The following is a 12,633-nucleotide window of genomic DNA, read 5'->3' as shown; positions in this document are numbered from 1 at the left end:
CCAATATAAACGTGTGTGTGTGTTTTCCCCATTTTGTATGCATTTTTTGATTGGAGAACTCCCTTGCAAAATTTGGAGAAGTGCAAATTGAGAAGAACACCTGAGATTTGGTTCATGGATTGACCTGAAAGTGTGAAATTAGGCAAGTTCACATTAAAATGTGAACCAAACAAATTTCTCCCCCACCCCTAGTGACACGCAGGAATCAACAGCTCACCTTTCTCCATCAAAGCATCTTTGTGGCCCAGACATTCATATACCTGCAGCAACCTTTCTCCTTCATTTATTATACAAAACACACAACTACAAAACAGGACCAGTTTTCCATGGAGACAGTGAACTAGGGCCATTGCGGCAAGCCCCAGGCGAAGCAGTAGCGTGGCACTAGCAGGGATCTCTGATCAGCTTCATCATGGAGAAGGTGGGCAGACACTTACCTTCCAGCCCTTTGGGCCAGGACCTGCCAGTCTTGGGATGAATGCAGCATAAGGCGAGACCATTTTAGGTAGCAGGTGGAGACAACCGCACAGGTACCGGATGATTCTCATTGTTCATATAGCAGTAGAAACACCACCAATGCAAGCTTACGACAATAGGCAACCAGACAGAGGCAGCTGCCGGGAATACTTTTGATAGAATCATAGCGCTGGAAGGGACTCTGGAGGTCATCTAATACAACCCCTGCCCTGTGATGGCAGCATCCCTGACAGATGACTGCCCAGCCTCTGCTTCTTGCCAAGCAACTAGCAAACAGGCTGAGAGACGTTTTGTGCTGGATTCAGAACTGGCCACCATTATTCTTATTCACCAGTGGGACCTGCAACAAAACGAGTGTGGAGTTAGTCCCAGCTGCAGGTTTTTGAGGGTCCTTGGGCATCGCAGTGGGTTCCCTCCCTCGGTGAGTCCACCATCTCACCACCATGGTCACCACCTTCTATTGCTCCTCACCCTCTTATCATTTCTACCACTTGCTTGCTTGACAGGCAGAGAGCCAGGGAGAAAGTGGGCAGTGGTCTCCCCTGCTCCTCCTTTCCACCACCACCATTGTCTGGGCCACAGCGAGAGCCAGGTGAACAAGCAGGGTGCAATGCTGAAGAGAAGGACCGAGTCCAGGGGGCTTCTATCAATGGGCCCCTGCTGGGGTGTGGGCCCTTGGCAGGTGCCCCACCATGCCTACCCTTGATACTGGCCTCTATGGAGGGCTCCTGTTCAGTGTTCCAGCCAGTCATGCCCTCTTCGAGGATAGGCCAAGAATTCCCCCTCCCCCCAACTGTTGGTTTTCTGTATTTCCCCCCTTCCAACAGCCAGTCAGTGTTTCGTGTCCGCTGAGCATGCTCAGTCTTCATTGGGGTGTTTGGGTTCTCCCCCCATTCAGGATTCCTCCCCGCCACCTGCAGATTTTTTTATACTGCAAATCTTGGGAGTCAGGACTCCCCCACACTTTCTGATACCTCCCTCTTGTATGTGGATGGTGCTGTTTTGGCAACGTAAGGACCCCCACTTGAAGACCGAGTTCTGTATCAGTATACAGCAGGAGTCCCCAAGGATTCTGTGCCCAAGAAGCTCTCCCCTCCCTGCCCCCTTAAAAAATGGTTTTAAGAAAAACCTTGGGAAAGGTTAGGACAGTCTTCTTTCTGTCCCTTTCTAGCCTCCAGCCTTGCTCTTTCTCTCCCCTCTATGCCCTTGCCTTGCTGTTTCTTCCCCTCCCAGCTGCTAGCCTTGCTCTTTCTCTACCCCTTTGTCTTGCTGTTTTCCCCTTCCTCCCAGCCTCTAACTTCGCTATTCCTTTCCCCACCGCTTTATCTGCTTCCCCTCCCAGCCTCTAGCCTTTCTCTTTCTCTCCCCTCTGCCTTTTTGCCTTGCTGCTTCCCCTCTCTCCCTCCCAGCCTCTAGCCTCACTGTTTCTCCCCCCCCCCACACACACACTCTTTAGCTCCCCTTTGACTAGCCAGGCCCCCATGGCACCCACGATGTGACTAGCCACATCTTCCGTGGGAGCCATTTTGTGGCGACGCCACAGCCATTTCTCAAATCCTTGAATGTGCCCACAGATCCAAAAAGGTGGGGGACCCCTGGTATATCGGGTGATGAAACCTTTGTAATGCTAAGGGAAAGCTGCTGCCATGCAGACCGCATGAGGCAGCCCTTGATGACTGGTTGGAGGCTATGGCTGGAGCAGAACGTGCCATGCTACCTCTCAGAGGCCAGCCTGAGGTTCTAAACCAGGGCTGGGAAACCTTTGGCCTGGTCCAGATGTAGTTGGACTAAGCTCCCATCACCTCCGACCATAGGCCATGTTGGCTGGGGCTCATGGGAGTTGGAGTCCATCATCGTCTGGAGGGCCACAGATTCCCCACCTGTTCTAAACTGAGGGGCTCATGTCTGCCTCTGGGAAGCCACATCCTCTGGCTGGGATGCTGCCCCCTCATCCCAGAGGGAAGGAGCGGGTTGTGGTGACTCTCAGTAGTGAGGGAGATGCACTCTGCACATACCCAGAGGCACGATATCATTACATAACTTCCAGAATGAGCCCTTAGCGCTGACAATGATTGAGCTCTCAGCACAAATTAAACCCTGCCTGCCAGGCACGGACTCCAGGCTAGGATCCCTCATAATCTAGATGTGATGTCTTTTCTTTTTTTAAGGGTGTGTGTGTGTGTTAGAGGGTAACAGGCCATGATTGCTCAATAATGAGGGAACGGAAGTCTATATATTCTCAGAGGCACCCTCTCTAATATCCTTTAACATATTCAGGATGCAGGAGCGGCCAAGCTGTCCGCAGCCTGATCCTGTGCGTGTTTATAACTGAGTTCCCAGGGAGGTCTGGCTCAAACGAAACCCTGAGCGCAGGCCTGAACAGGCTAGCTGGTTATAGCCACCCAGGAACTAACATTAACGGGCTGGGGAGGACCGAGACAAGACACCCTACAATTTCCCCCGCCCTTAAGGAAGACTCGAATGGCTCGCCAGCATCCGTCCTGCCCTGTGGGTGTATGTGCTGGGGTGGCCACTTACACCAAAGACCTGCATAAAATGTGTGCATGCTTATGTATATGTACACACGCAAATACAAGAATCTCACCATGGCGGGGGAAACTGTGACCAGGGGACCTGCATGCCTGTGGCTCCGTCTGCTGTCCAGGTGCGAATTGTTGACCGGCAGCTTCAAATTCCTGTGCTTGGCCGTTCTCCCTCAGTCCCCTTCTCTGTAAAATGAGAATTGTAGCAAGGTCACGTGCCCTACCTCGCAGGGTCCTGGTGCTGACAAACAAGGTCGAAAATACCAGTCGCTTCATTTGTTAAAATCGTGTCAAATCAAACAAACCAACGCACACCCTGACAGGCCGTGGGACGCGATGCTCATTGCAACAAATGCATGAAAGAAGTCACACAATGTTGTCATGGCCTCTGCCTTAACAGAGGATAAGGTACATTTCACACAGAAGAGGTCTGACCAACAGGTATTGGCCGTGGGAGGTGAATGGTGAATCCAGATGCAGGAGCAGTCTATCTCTGAATATCGGATGGTGGGGTCATGCCCCAGTGCTTCCTAAAAGTATCTGGAAACGGGATCTCAGTCTGATTCGGCGCAGCAATTGTTGGGTTCTTCTGGCCCAGAGAAACACAGCTGCACATACATTTTTCCTCAGTCCAAAGGCAGCACAGATTGTACCCCGGTTCTGCATTCACCATCTCTAATAATGGTGTTTAGAATCCCCATTTCTCCCACAAATATTTATTTATTTAAAACATTGGTACCTCACCCTATATCATTAAGATCTCACTATCATTAAATACTGAATATGTGCAGGGGGGAAACCCATCACTCTTTAGGCTTTCCGGGGCAGGGTTGTGAGTGCAAAAATGCTTTTAAAAAGATCCTAAGGGGAAACTGACCTGGTTTAAGTGAGCTTGAGTACCTGCCCTAAGGCGACAGCCCTTGATGGGAGACCTTACCCCTTTCTCCAGCTCAGATGCCTTAGGTCAGCCTTTCCCAACCTGGTGCCCTCCAGATGGGTCGGACTGATGCGCCCATCATTCTGGTGCCCATGGGAGCGGCAGTTTGACCCATCTGGAGGGCACCAGGTTGGGAAAGGTTGCCTTAGGTAAAGATCTCTCCGTTCTGTATACTTCAGCAACACTCATAATGCCTCTCTGAAAGTATCTTTGATTTGAAAATGTTGAAAGCTGATCCAGGAAAATCAGAAAATCCAGGAAAATTCCTTATTTTCTCTGTAGACAAACAACTGTCAGGACAACAAACAAGCCCCTCCCCACTTCCCCCAAAAGATCTGTGTGTGTGTGTGTGTATTTGTGTATATATGCATGTGTGTACATATATATGTGTGTATGTGTGTAATCACAAGACCTTTGGGGTCACCGATGCTTCACTTCAGGGATTTATGATATCTAAACCGATTTCCCCAAAGAGGGAACACTAAATTAAAATTCTGCTTGCTGTAACTCATCATCGCTCCATCCAATCCCTTCCTGCAATATTAATTTTTTTTGGTACTTTTCATCATGCCAAACAGCTGCTGAATTTGGCCTGTTGATAAACTGCAAGTCCGCCTTTTTAACTGAGCTCGTGCTCAGCCCTGGAATCTGTTTTCAGCACTGGGGACGGGGGCGGGGGGGGATCTGATGGGACTAAAGGAAGTGGAATCGTAGTACCAAGAGTCTCTCCAAGCATGGGCAAAGTACTTTTTTCTCTTATCAGTGAGTAATCGCAGTGTGCTCTCTCCCCAAAACACTTTTAGGATTGGGGAGAAGGGCTTTTGGAGCAGAAACTGTGGCTTCCCGGAAGGTACTGTTCTTTCAGGCTGTAATCCTATATACACACTTACTTGGGAGTCAGCCTCATTTAACTAAATGGGGCTTACTTGTGAGTAGCCATGAAGAGGACTGCACAGTTATAGATTTGCAGAGTGACCATATGCAAAAGAGGAAACGGCTCTTATAACTTTCACAGCAGTGCCGAAGGGGGAATTTTGGAAGGTGCAGCTTTCCACAGGTGAGAAATCCTCTCCTCTACAGCCTGCGTTGCTATCAAATAGAGCCTGACCAGAATTTTATTTTCTTGGCCAGTAGGCACAACTGGGGGATGCAAAACCGGGCAGTGGGGTGGGGGGATCCAGCAGAATCTTTCCTGCTGATAGCGAACACACACTGCTGTCACAGCACAGGCAGCTGAACACTAAGGGGTCACAAGATTGTGATGGGCTGCATTTGCAGTGGAGTTACACTAGCAGAGTTACTGCGTGTCATCCTTTGGGGACACTAACATCTGTGCAGTTGCTGGCCCCACAGCACACCTGGGCAGCCTCAGTTCCAGCAAGGGTCATTCAGGAAAAGACATTCTATACATGCTCAGAGGTACTTTGCTTGTAGGTTTCTGCAAAACATGGCCCCTCCAGGAAATTCCTGACTTGTGCGGCAGATAACTTCCTCCTACAGGAAGCAGAGGGAGGAACTAGAGGATCGGCTATCCTTGACTTGATCCTAACCAACAGAGATGACTTAGTGGATAAAGTAGCAGTTACAGGAACTCTGGGGGAAAGCGACCATGTTGCACTTGGGTTCTTGGTTCCAAGGGAGGCAAAAGCCGAGTGTAGTCAAACGCGTACCCTGGATTTTAGGAAAGCTGATTTTAATAAACTCAGAACAATGATCAGGAAGGTCCCATGGCAAGCGACGCTAACAAGAAAAGGAGTCCAAGATGGGTGGGAGCTTTTAAAAAAGGAAATTCTCAAGGCACAATTACAAACCATTCCAAGAAGAAGAAAAGAAGAAGGTGGAAGACAACTGAAGAAGCCAATGTGGCTTCACAAAAAGCTAAGAGATGACCTGAAAACAAAAAAGGACACATATAGGAAGTGGAAGGAAAGCCAAGCAACAAAGGAAGAGTACAGGCAGGTAGCACAGAATTGCAGGGATGGCGTCAGGAAGGCTAAAGCTAAGAACGAGTTGAGGTTAGCGAGGGATGCGAAAAACAACAAAAAGGCTTTCTTCAGCTATGTGCATAGTAAAAGGCAGAGGAAAGAAATGGTGTTATTAAATAAAAGGATGGCAAAACGATAACAGATGACAAAGAAAAGGCAGAGGTGCTCAGTTCCTACTTTGTCTCAGTCTTCTCCCAAAAGAGGGTCTATGAGTCCCCTGGCAAAGGCGAAGTACAGGCTGAAGGGGCAGGATTGCAGCTTGAGATCGATAGGCATATGGTCAAGGAACACCTAATTTCTTTGAATGAGTTCAAATCTCCAGGGCCAGATGAACTGCACCCTAGAGTAATAAAGGAACTGGCAGAAGAACTCTCAGAACCGCTGTCTATTCTCTTTGAGAAATCATGGAGGACGGGGTGAAGTGTCAGATGACTGGAGGAGGGCTAATGTTGTCCCTATCTTCCAAAAGGGTAAAAAGGAGTAAACTGGGAACTACAGAACAGTCAGTCTGACATCCATCTCTGGGAAAATTCTGGAGCAAATGATAAAGCAATCCATCTGTAAGCACCTTGAAAACAATGCAGTGATTACTCGAAGCCAACATGGATTTGTCAAGAACAAATCCTGCCAGACAAATCTGATCTAATTTTTTGATCAAGTAACCTCCCTTGTGGACTGTGGGAATGCTGTGGATGTTCGACAAAGTGCCCCATGATATCCTGATGAGCAAACTAGCTTAAAGTGGGCAAGATGAAATAACGATCTGGTGGATCTACAGTTGGCTACAGAATCGGACTCAAAGAGTGCTGATCAATGGGAACTTCTTAAACTGGGGAGAGGTAACGAACAGGGTACCACAGGGCTCAGTCCTGGGCCCAGTGCTCTTCAACATTTTTATGAATGACTTGGAGGAGGAGGTGCAGGGAATGCTGATCAAATTGGCAGATGACACAAAATCGGGTGGGACAGCTAATACCCTGGAGGACAGAAACAATATTCAAAGTGATCTTTATAGACTGGAGCGCTGGGCAGAAAACAACAGAATGACATTTAATAGGGATAAATGCCAAGTTCTGCACCTAGGAAAAAGAAACCAAATGCACAGTTACAAGATGGGGGATACTTGGCTCAACAACACTACAAGTGAGAAGGATCTTGGAATTGTCGTAGATCACAAGCTGAAGATGAGCCAACAATGTGATGTGGCTGCAAAAAAGGCAAATGTTATTTTGGGCTGCATTAAGCATAGCTTCCAAATCCCGAGAAGTACTAGTTCCCCTCTACTCTGCACTGGTTAGGCCTCATCTGGAGTCCTGTGTCCAGTTCTGGGGATCGCACTTTAAGAAGGATGCAGACAAGCTGGAGAGGGTTCAGAGGAGGGCAACAAAGGTGATCAGGGGACTGGAAACAAAGCCCTATGAAGAGAGACTGAAAGAACTGGGCATGTTTAGGCTTGAGAAGAGAAGACTGAGGGGAGATATGATAGCGCTCTTCAAATCCTTGAAAGGCTGTCACAGAGATGAAGGCCAGGATCTCTTCTCGATCATCCCAAAGTGCAGGACATGGAATAATAGGCTAATTCTATTGATTCTATGATTCTGTGATTCTAGGTCATAGAATCATAGAATCGTAGGGTTGGAAGGTCCTATAAGACCATCGATGGTCCTATAAGACCATCGAGTCCAACCCCCTGCTCACTGCAGGAATCCAAGTCAGAGCGTCCCTGACAGATGGCTGTCTAGCCCCATCTTGAATGCCTCCAGTGTGGGAGAGCCCACCACCTCCCTAGGTCATTGGTTCCATTGTCGTATCGCTTTAACAGGCAGGACGTTTTTCCTGATGTTCAGCCAGAATCTGGCTTCCTGTCACTTGAGCCCATTATTCCGTGCCCTGCGCTCTGGGATGATCGAGAAGAGATCCTGGCCTTCCTCTCTGTGACAGCTTTCAAGGACTTGAAGAGCGCCATCTATCTCCCCTCATTCTCCTCTTCTCTTTATTTTCATTTCACGCTTCTTCCCCCTCTTGGGGTGGTGGTGGTGGTACTCTGTATATGCTCATAGGCATTCAGCCCCAGGGGCCAGAATTTTTGCTAAGAGAAGGTGGCAACCCTACTTTTAAAGCAAGCAGGCTGCCCTGTCTGCCTTTGCACCTGGTCACCTCAAGCAAGCAACTTGAGTGTACTTTACTCTTGTTCTTTAGGCTGCACAAGAGTTACTAGGTGTGGTGGGAGCCAGTCTTCCAAAGACTGCCCCCCACCCCCCGCTCTGCCCAGGTAGTTCTAGTTCCCACTGGGAGGAAGGTCGGAGGTGTGGGAGACGAGGATCTGAAATGAATTAATGACTAATACTAGATGAAGTCATCCGCTCTTGGGAGAGGCTGGGACGTTGCAGGACGTCAGAAGAGCATCTGGGATGGTCAGGCCCAGCACACCTGAGCCTGTGGAATGTTCATAAACCTGTTGCCAAGGAGTGGCACACGGTTGCTAGGCGGTTCTGGCAGCAGGTGGAGCCCAGGTATCATGTGTCAGGTGGTGAATAAGCCCAGACTGTGCCAAAGGTTTCAGGGAAGAGCTGGCTGGGTGGGGCCTGGAGGAGAAACTGGAAGGCATGGGGAGAAGGAAATAGCTTGTGATATCAACCTTACTCTGTGCTGTGTGAGAGAAGCCCCCTGCACACCTTTACGCCTCACATCTGGGGGAGACTAGCGTTTTGTTTTTAAATTATTTGAAGACACAGCTTATCCTTGTGTCAAATTCAGGGGCAGAAACTGGTTTATCCTCTGTCCAAGTGTGGTCACAGACAAATATCTCTCTCTTTCTACCCCTCCCTCCCTCCCTCATGAACTCACACAACACACATGCACGTCTTACTTGATTCCTTAAACTTCATTACTGGCAAATGGATGTGTGAACAGCCTCCGCTGAAAAGCGTGAGTTAGGTTGTTGTTGTTTTTACAGTGGAACAAGGTGTGAAGTGCCGGCCTAGTCCATTCACACATGGAAATCACCACTTGATGTTGATATCATCAATGAGCATGCATGTACTAACCAGCTTTCTCTTTTCTATTCAGGATACATTTTTAGTGTGTACGAAGAGCTATAGGCCTGGCTCACACGTAATGACAACCACGGGTTGTTGGGCCCAAGCATGAGCGAGTGACCAAGGGTGCGGTCTCCCGTGTGCATGGTGCTTCCGCTTTGCGTCTGCATTCCTGGGTTGTTAGTCGTTACATCCAAACCTAGCACTCTGGGTTGCGGAGGATTAAGAACAACGTGTTATGTATGAACCACGTCATAGACTCATTGGATTTGATCCTGAGATAAGCTAGCTCTAAGGAAATTCAGAAAGTATTCTCTTCCTCTGCATGGCAGTGCCTTGTGGCCCATCCCACATTGTTCCAGAGGACTTCTGATTAGGGTGGCCTGATGCAAAAGAAAGCAGGGCCCCCGCATCGAGAGTAGTTGTGTAGAAGATGGGATTTCAGCAGAGGTAGATTGTTATCAGCCTACAATGGCACAAGGGACGGGAAACGTACCCTCTGGAACTTCCTTAAGGAAGCTGGGGCATGCTGGGAGTTGTAGGCTTTTTCTCTGTCTAAACATGCATAGCATTGCGCCCTAAGTTAATTTCGCATCAGTGGTGCAGTTAGGAATTTTAGACTTTGGCGTAAATGATCTTTTGATAACCCACCTCTTTCAAGGGTGACGCGTATTATTTCACTTACTTCAAACTGTGCTAGCCAGCCTGCCTGCGTTTGGGCCCCCTCTTGTTTATTCTGCTGAGTGGGCCCTGGGCCTCTGCCCCAAACTCCCACCCTGAGAGCACCACCGCTTATCGAAGGATCCAAACCATCGTATTCAGTCTCACAACAATCCCGTAAGGCAGAGCAGTACCAAGGTGATCTGAGGCCAAAAGGAAGTGGCAGGCCATAAAAGTGATACTCAAGACGGATTTGGACCCGAGTTTCCTTGGTCCAACATTATAGAACAGGAGTGGGCAGAAGGTAGAAAAGCATCGACTGATGGTTCTCTAAAAAAGAACACGGGACCAGGAAGAAGCCAGGAGTGGATTTTTGTGTGAAAGGACTTGGTTCTGGTACTGATCACTAATTCCTGGGCTGAGCATGTGCTGAAAGGCACCCTGTTCCTTAATTCGTGGCATATGCCCCCCTGCCAAAGCCAGTATTTTGCACGTGGCTGCAGCTGGTGGACCTCAGGGTTCTGGTAGCTCACCCCAGCCCCGAACAATCACAGAGCCCTTGCTTTGTTAAAGATGAAGGTCACCCTTTCCTGCAAAATTTGATCTGGTTAACCAAAACCAAAGTGGATTAGGTCATGTCATCATCTGGGAACAAAAGACCACACAGGGATCTCTCCTTGCAATTGAATCCTGTTCACACAAACAGCTGTAACACATTGAGTGGCTGGGTGGGAGGGAGAGGATTTTGTTCCCAAATTGCCAGAAATCTAGTGTGGAAACATGTACCTCTTCACCATTATATTTTATAACAACGGTAGTAGTGATACTACCGGTGGTATTTTTAATGCAGTATGCCGGTCTTCCCAAACCTAGTGCCCTCCATGTGTCGGACTACAACTCCCATCACCCCCAGCTAGCATGGGCAACAGGTTGGGAGAGGTTGCAGTCCCCCAGGAAAGCTTCGAGACATCGAGAGCTGGTTTGTGTGAAGCTCAACACTGCCACCTAATGGAGAGTTCAAAGAACAGGCTGCGCTGGAGGAAACTGAAGGCTAAAGCATAGGAAGCTGCCTTATACCGAGTCAGAGACCATTGTTGCAGCTAAGCCCGGTATTGTCTACACTGACTGGCAGCAGCAGCTCTCCAGAGGCAGGAAACCCCAGCCCCACCTGGAGACACCAGGGATAGAACCTGGTACCTTCGGCATGCCAGGCAGGTGCTCTGTCACTGAGCCACGGCCCCTAGCAAGGGCCCTCTCCCCTCAGCACTGAAAGGGCAGCAACAGTGGGTTTACAGCGAGACATTTCTGTGCCCTGAGGCTGAGCAGACAAAAATCTGCATATCCGCCTTTCGCTGTTTGTTCAAGTATGCCAGTTCTACCATTTATTGGACCACGAACTTTTCTTCTTCCCCTGCTTCCCCTCTTCACTCCGCCCCGAGAAAGCCGGGCCTTGGACCACTGCAATGGGTTGCTCTTCCCCACCTGTGGCCCAAAGTGAATGTCTGTGGACACTTACAGCATTTCTACATGAGGCTTTTATTGTATGCTCTGACTGGTCACTCCGTTTTTTTGCGGGTCCTTCACACGACATTGTCAACCTCCAGGGCCCCTCCCATGCTTTCTTGCCATTATGGCAGCGTCATTCTCAACAGGGATAATGCAGTAAGAGATTTTATCACTCATTCAAAAATTGAATAAATTTCTGGTGAATTTCTGGAATGCTGCTTTATCGCAGCGCCATCTAGTGGCTGTATAATTAAAGATATAGAACTTGCCCAGAAAGAAAGAACCCCGAAACAACCACGTGTAAAGGCGGCGATCTTAATCCTGCAAGGAATCTGGAAGCAGAAGCCCTGGTAAGGCTGGGGGATTTTAACCTCATGTGGAAAAGCTCCTACCTAAAGGAACATGAGCAATGAAGGTTACAGCCCTGCTGTCCAAAAGAACAGGCAACACAGACCAGTGTGGAGCGCTTGTTACTGATATGTGACCTGTCTGAAAGCCCACAACGAATTTCAAGAAGAAAATACCTAAAGCGGCTAATCCAAAGGACGACAATTCTCAGGGCTGGTTCACAAGTGCGTGTACTTCCATTATCGGTGTCAGCGTGCAGCACTCTTGGGAAGCTGTTGAGGCCTTAGCATCCACTGTGGGGATGCCTGTCCTCCTGGGTGGCTAGGCTTGGGAGCCACCATTTAAAAATTTCCCACAATGCCCAGCAGTGACACTACCTCAAAGTGCATTGTGGGAAATTTAAATGGTTTCTCCAAGCTGGCCACAGCTCCAGCAAAGTAAGCCTGTCTGGACCCACTGAAGTAGGAGGGAGCCCTCCAGAAAGCTACCTAGAAGATGGAGCTAACTCAGGGTACATCACCTGGTGACTCAGAGCCGAAACCGTGCATTGCCTTCACTGTTGCCAAGTACTGTTAGCGGCGATACAAAAAACTTTGGGTTGGCTCCGGACTTAAAACGCGCTCATTTGTGAACTTGCCCAAGATGGTTTATATATTTATTTGTTTACAGCATTTATATACCACTCCACATCTAAAACTGGTTTCGGAGCAGTGAAAAATAAAAGATAAAAAGATAAAAGAAATAAAACACTGTATTAAAAATTGTCATTTTAAAGAACAGAGTACCGATAAAAAACATGGCTGGTCAGTCAAGGAAGGCTAGCTGGAATAAAGATGTTTTCAGGAGGTGCTGGAAATAACATAGCGTTGGCGCCCTGCCTGACCTCCAGGGTCAGGGAGTTCCAAAGAAAGGGGGCCACTACACTGAAGGCTCTTCTCCAGGTGGACTCCAATCAGGCCATAGGTCCATGCAGAACCACCAGGAGCGGGCCCCCTGATGACCTCAGTGGCCAGGCAGGTTGATAGGGGAGAAGGCACTCTCTCGTGTCTTCCGGCCTCAAGTTGTTTAGGGCTTCGTAAGAACATAAGAGCCCTGCTTGATCAGACCAAGGGTCCATCTAGTCCAGCATTCCGTTCACA

The sequence above is a fragment of the Heloderma suspectum genome, chromosome 6, assembly GCF_057233095.1.
Source record: "Heloderma suspectum isolate Gila_16-S chromosome 6, 16-S_ref, whole genome shotgun sequence".
NCBI classification, from domain to species: domain Eukaryota; kingdom Metazoa; phylum Chordata; class Lepidosauria; order Squamata; family Helodermatidae; genus Heloderma; species Heloderma suspectum.
This window is presented reverse-complemented; position numbering follows the sequence as displayed.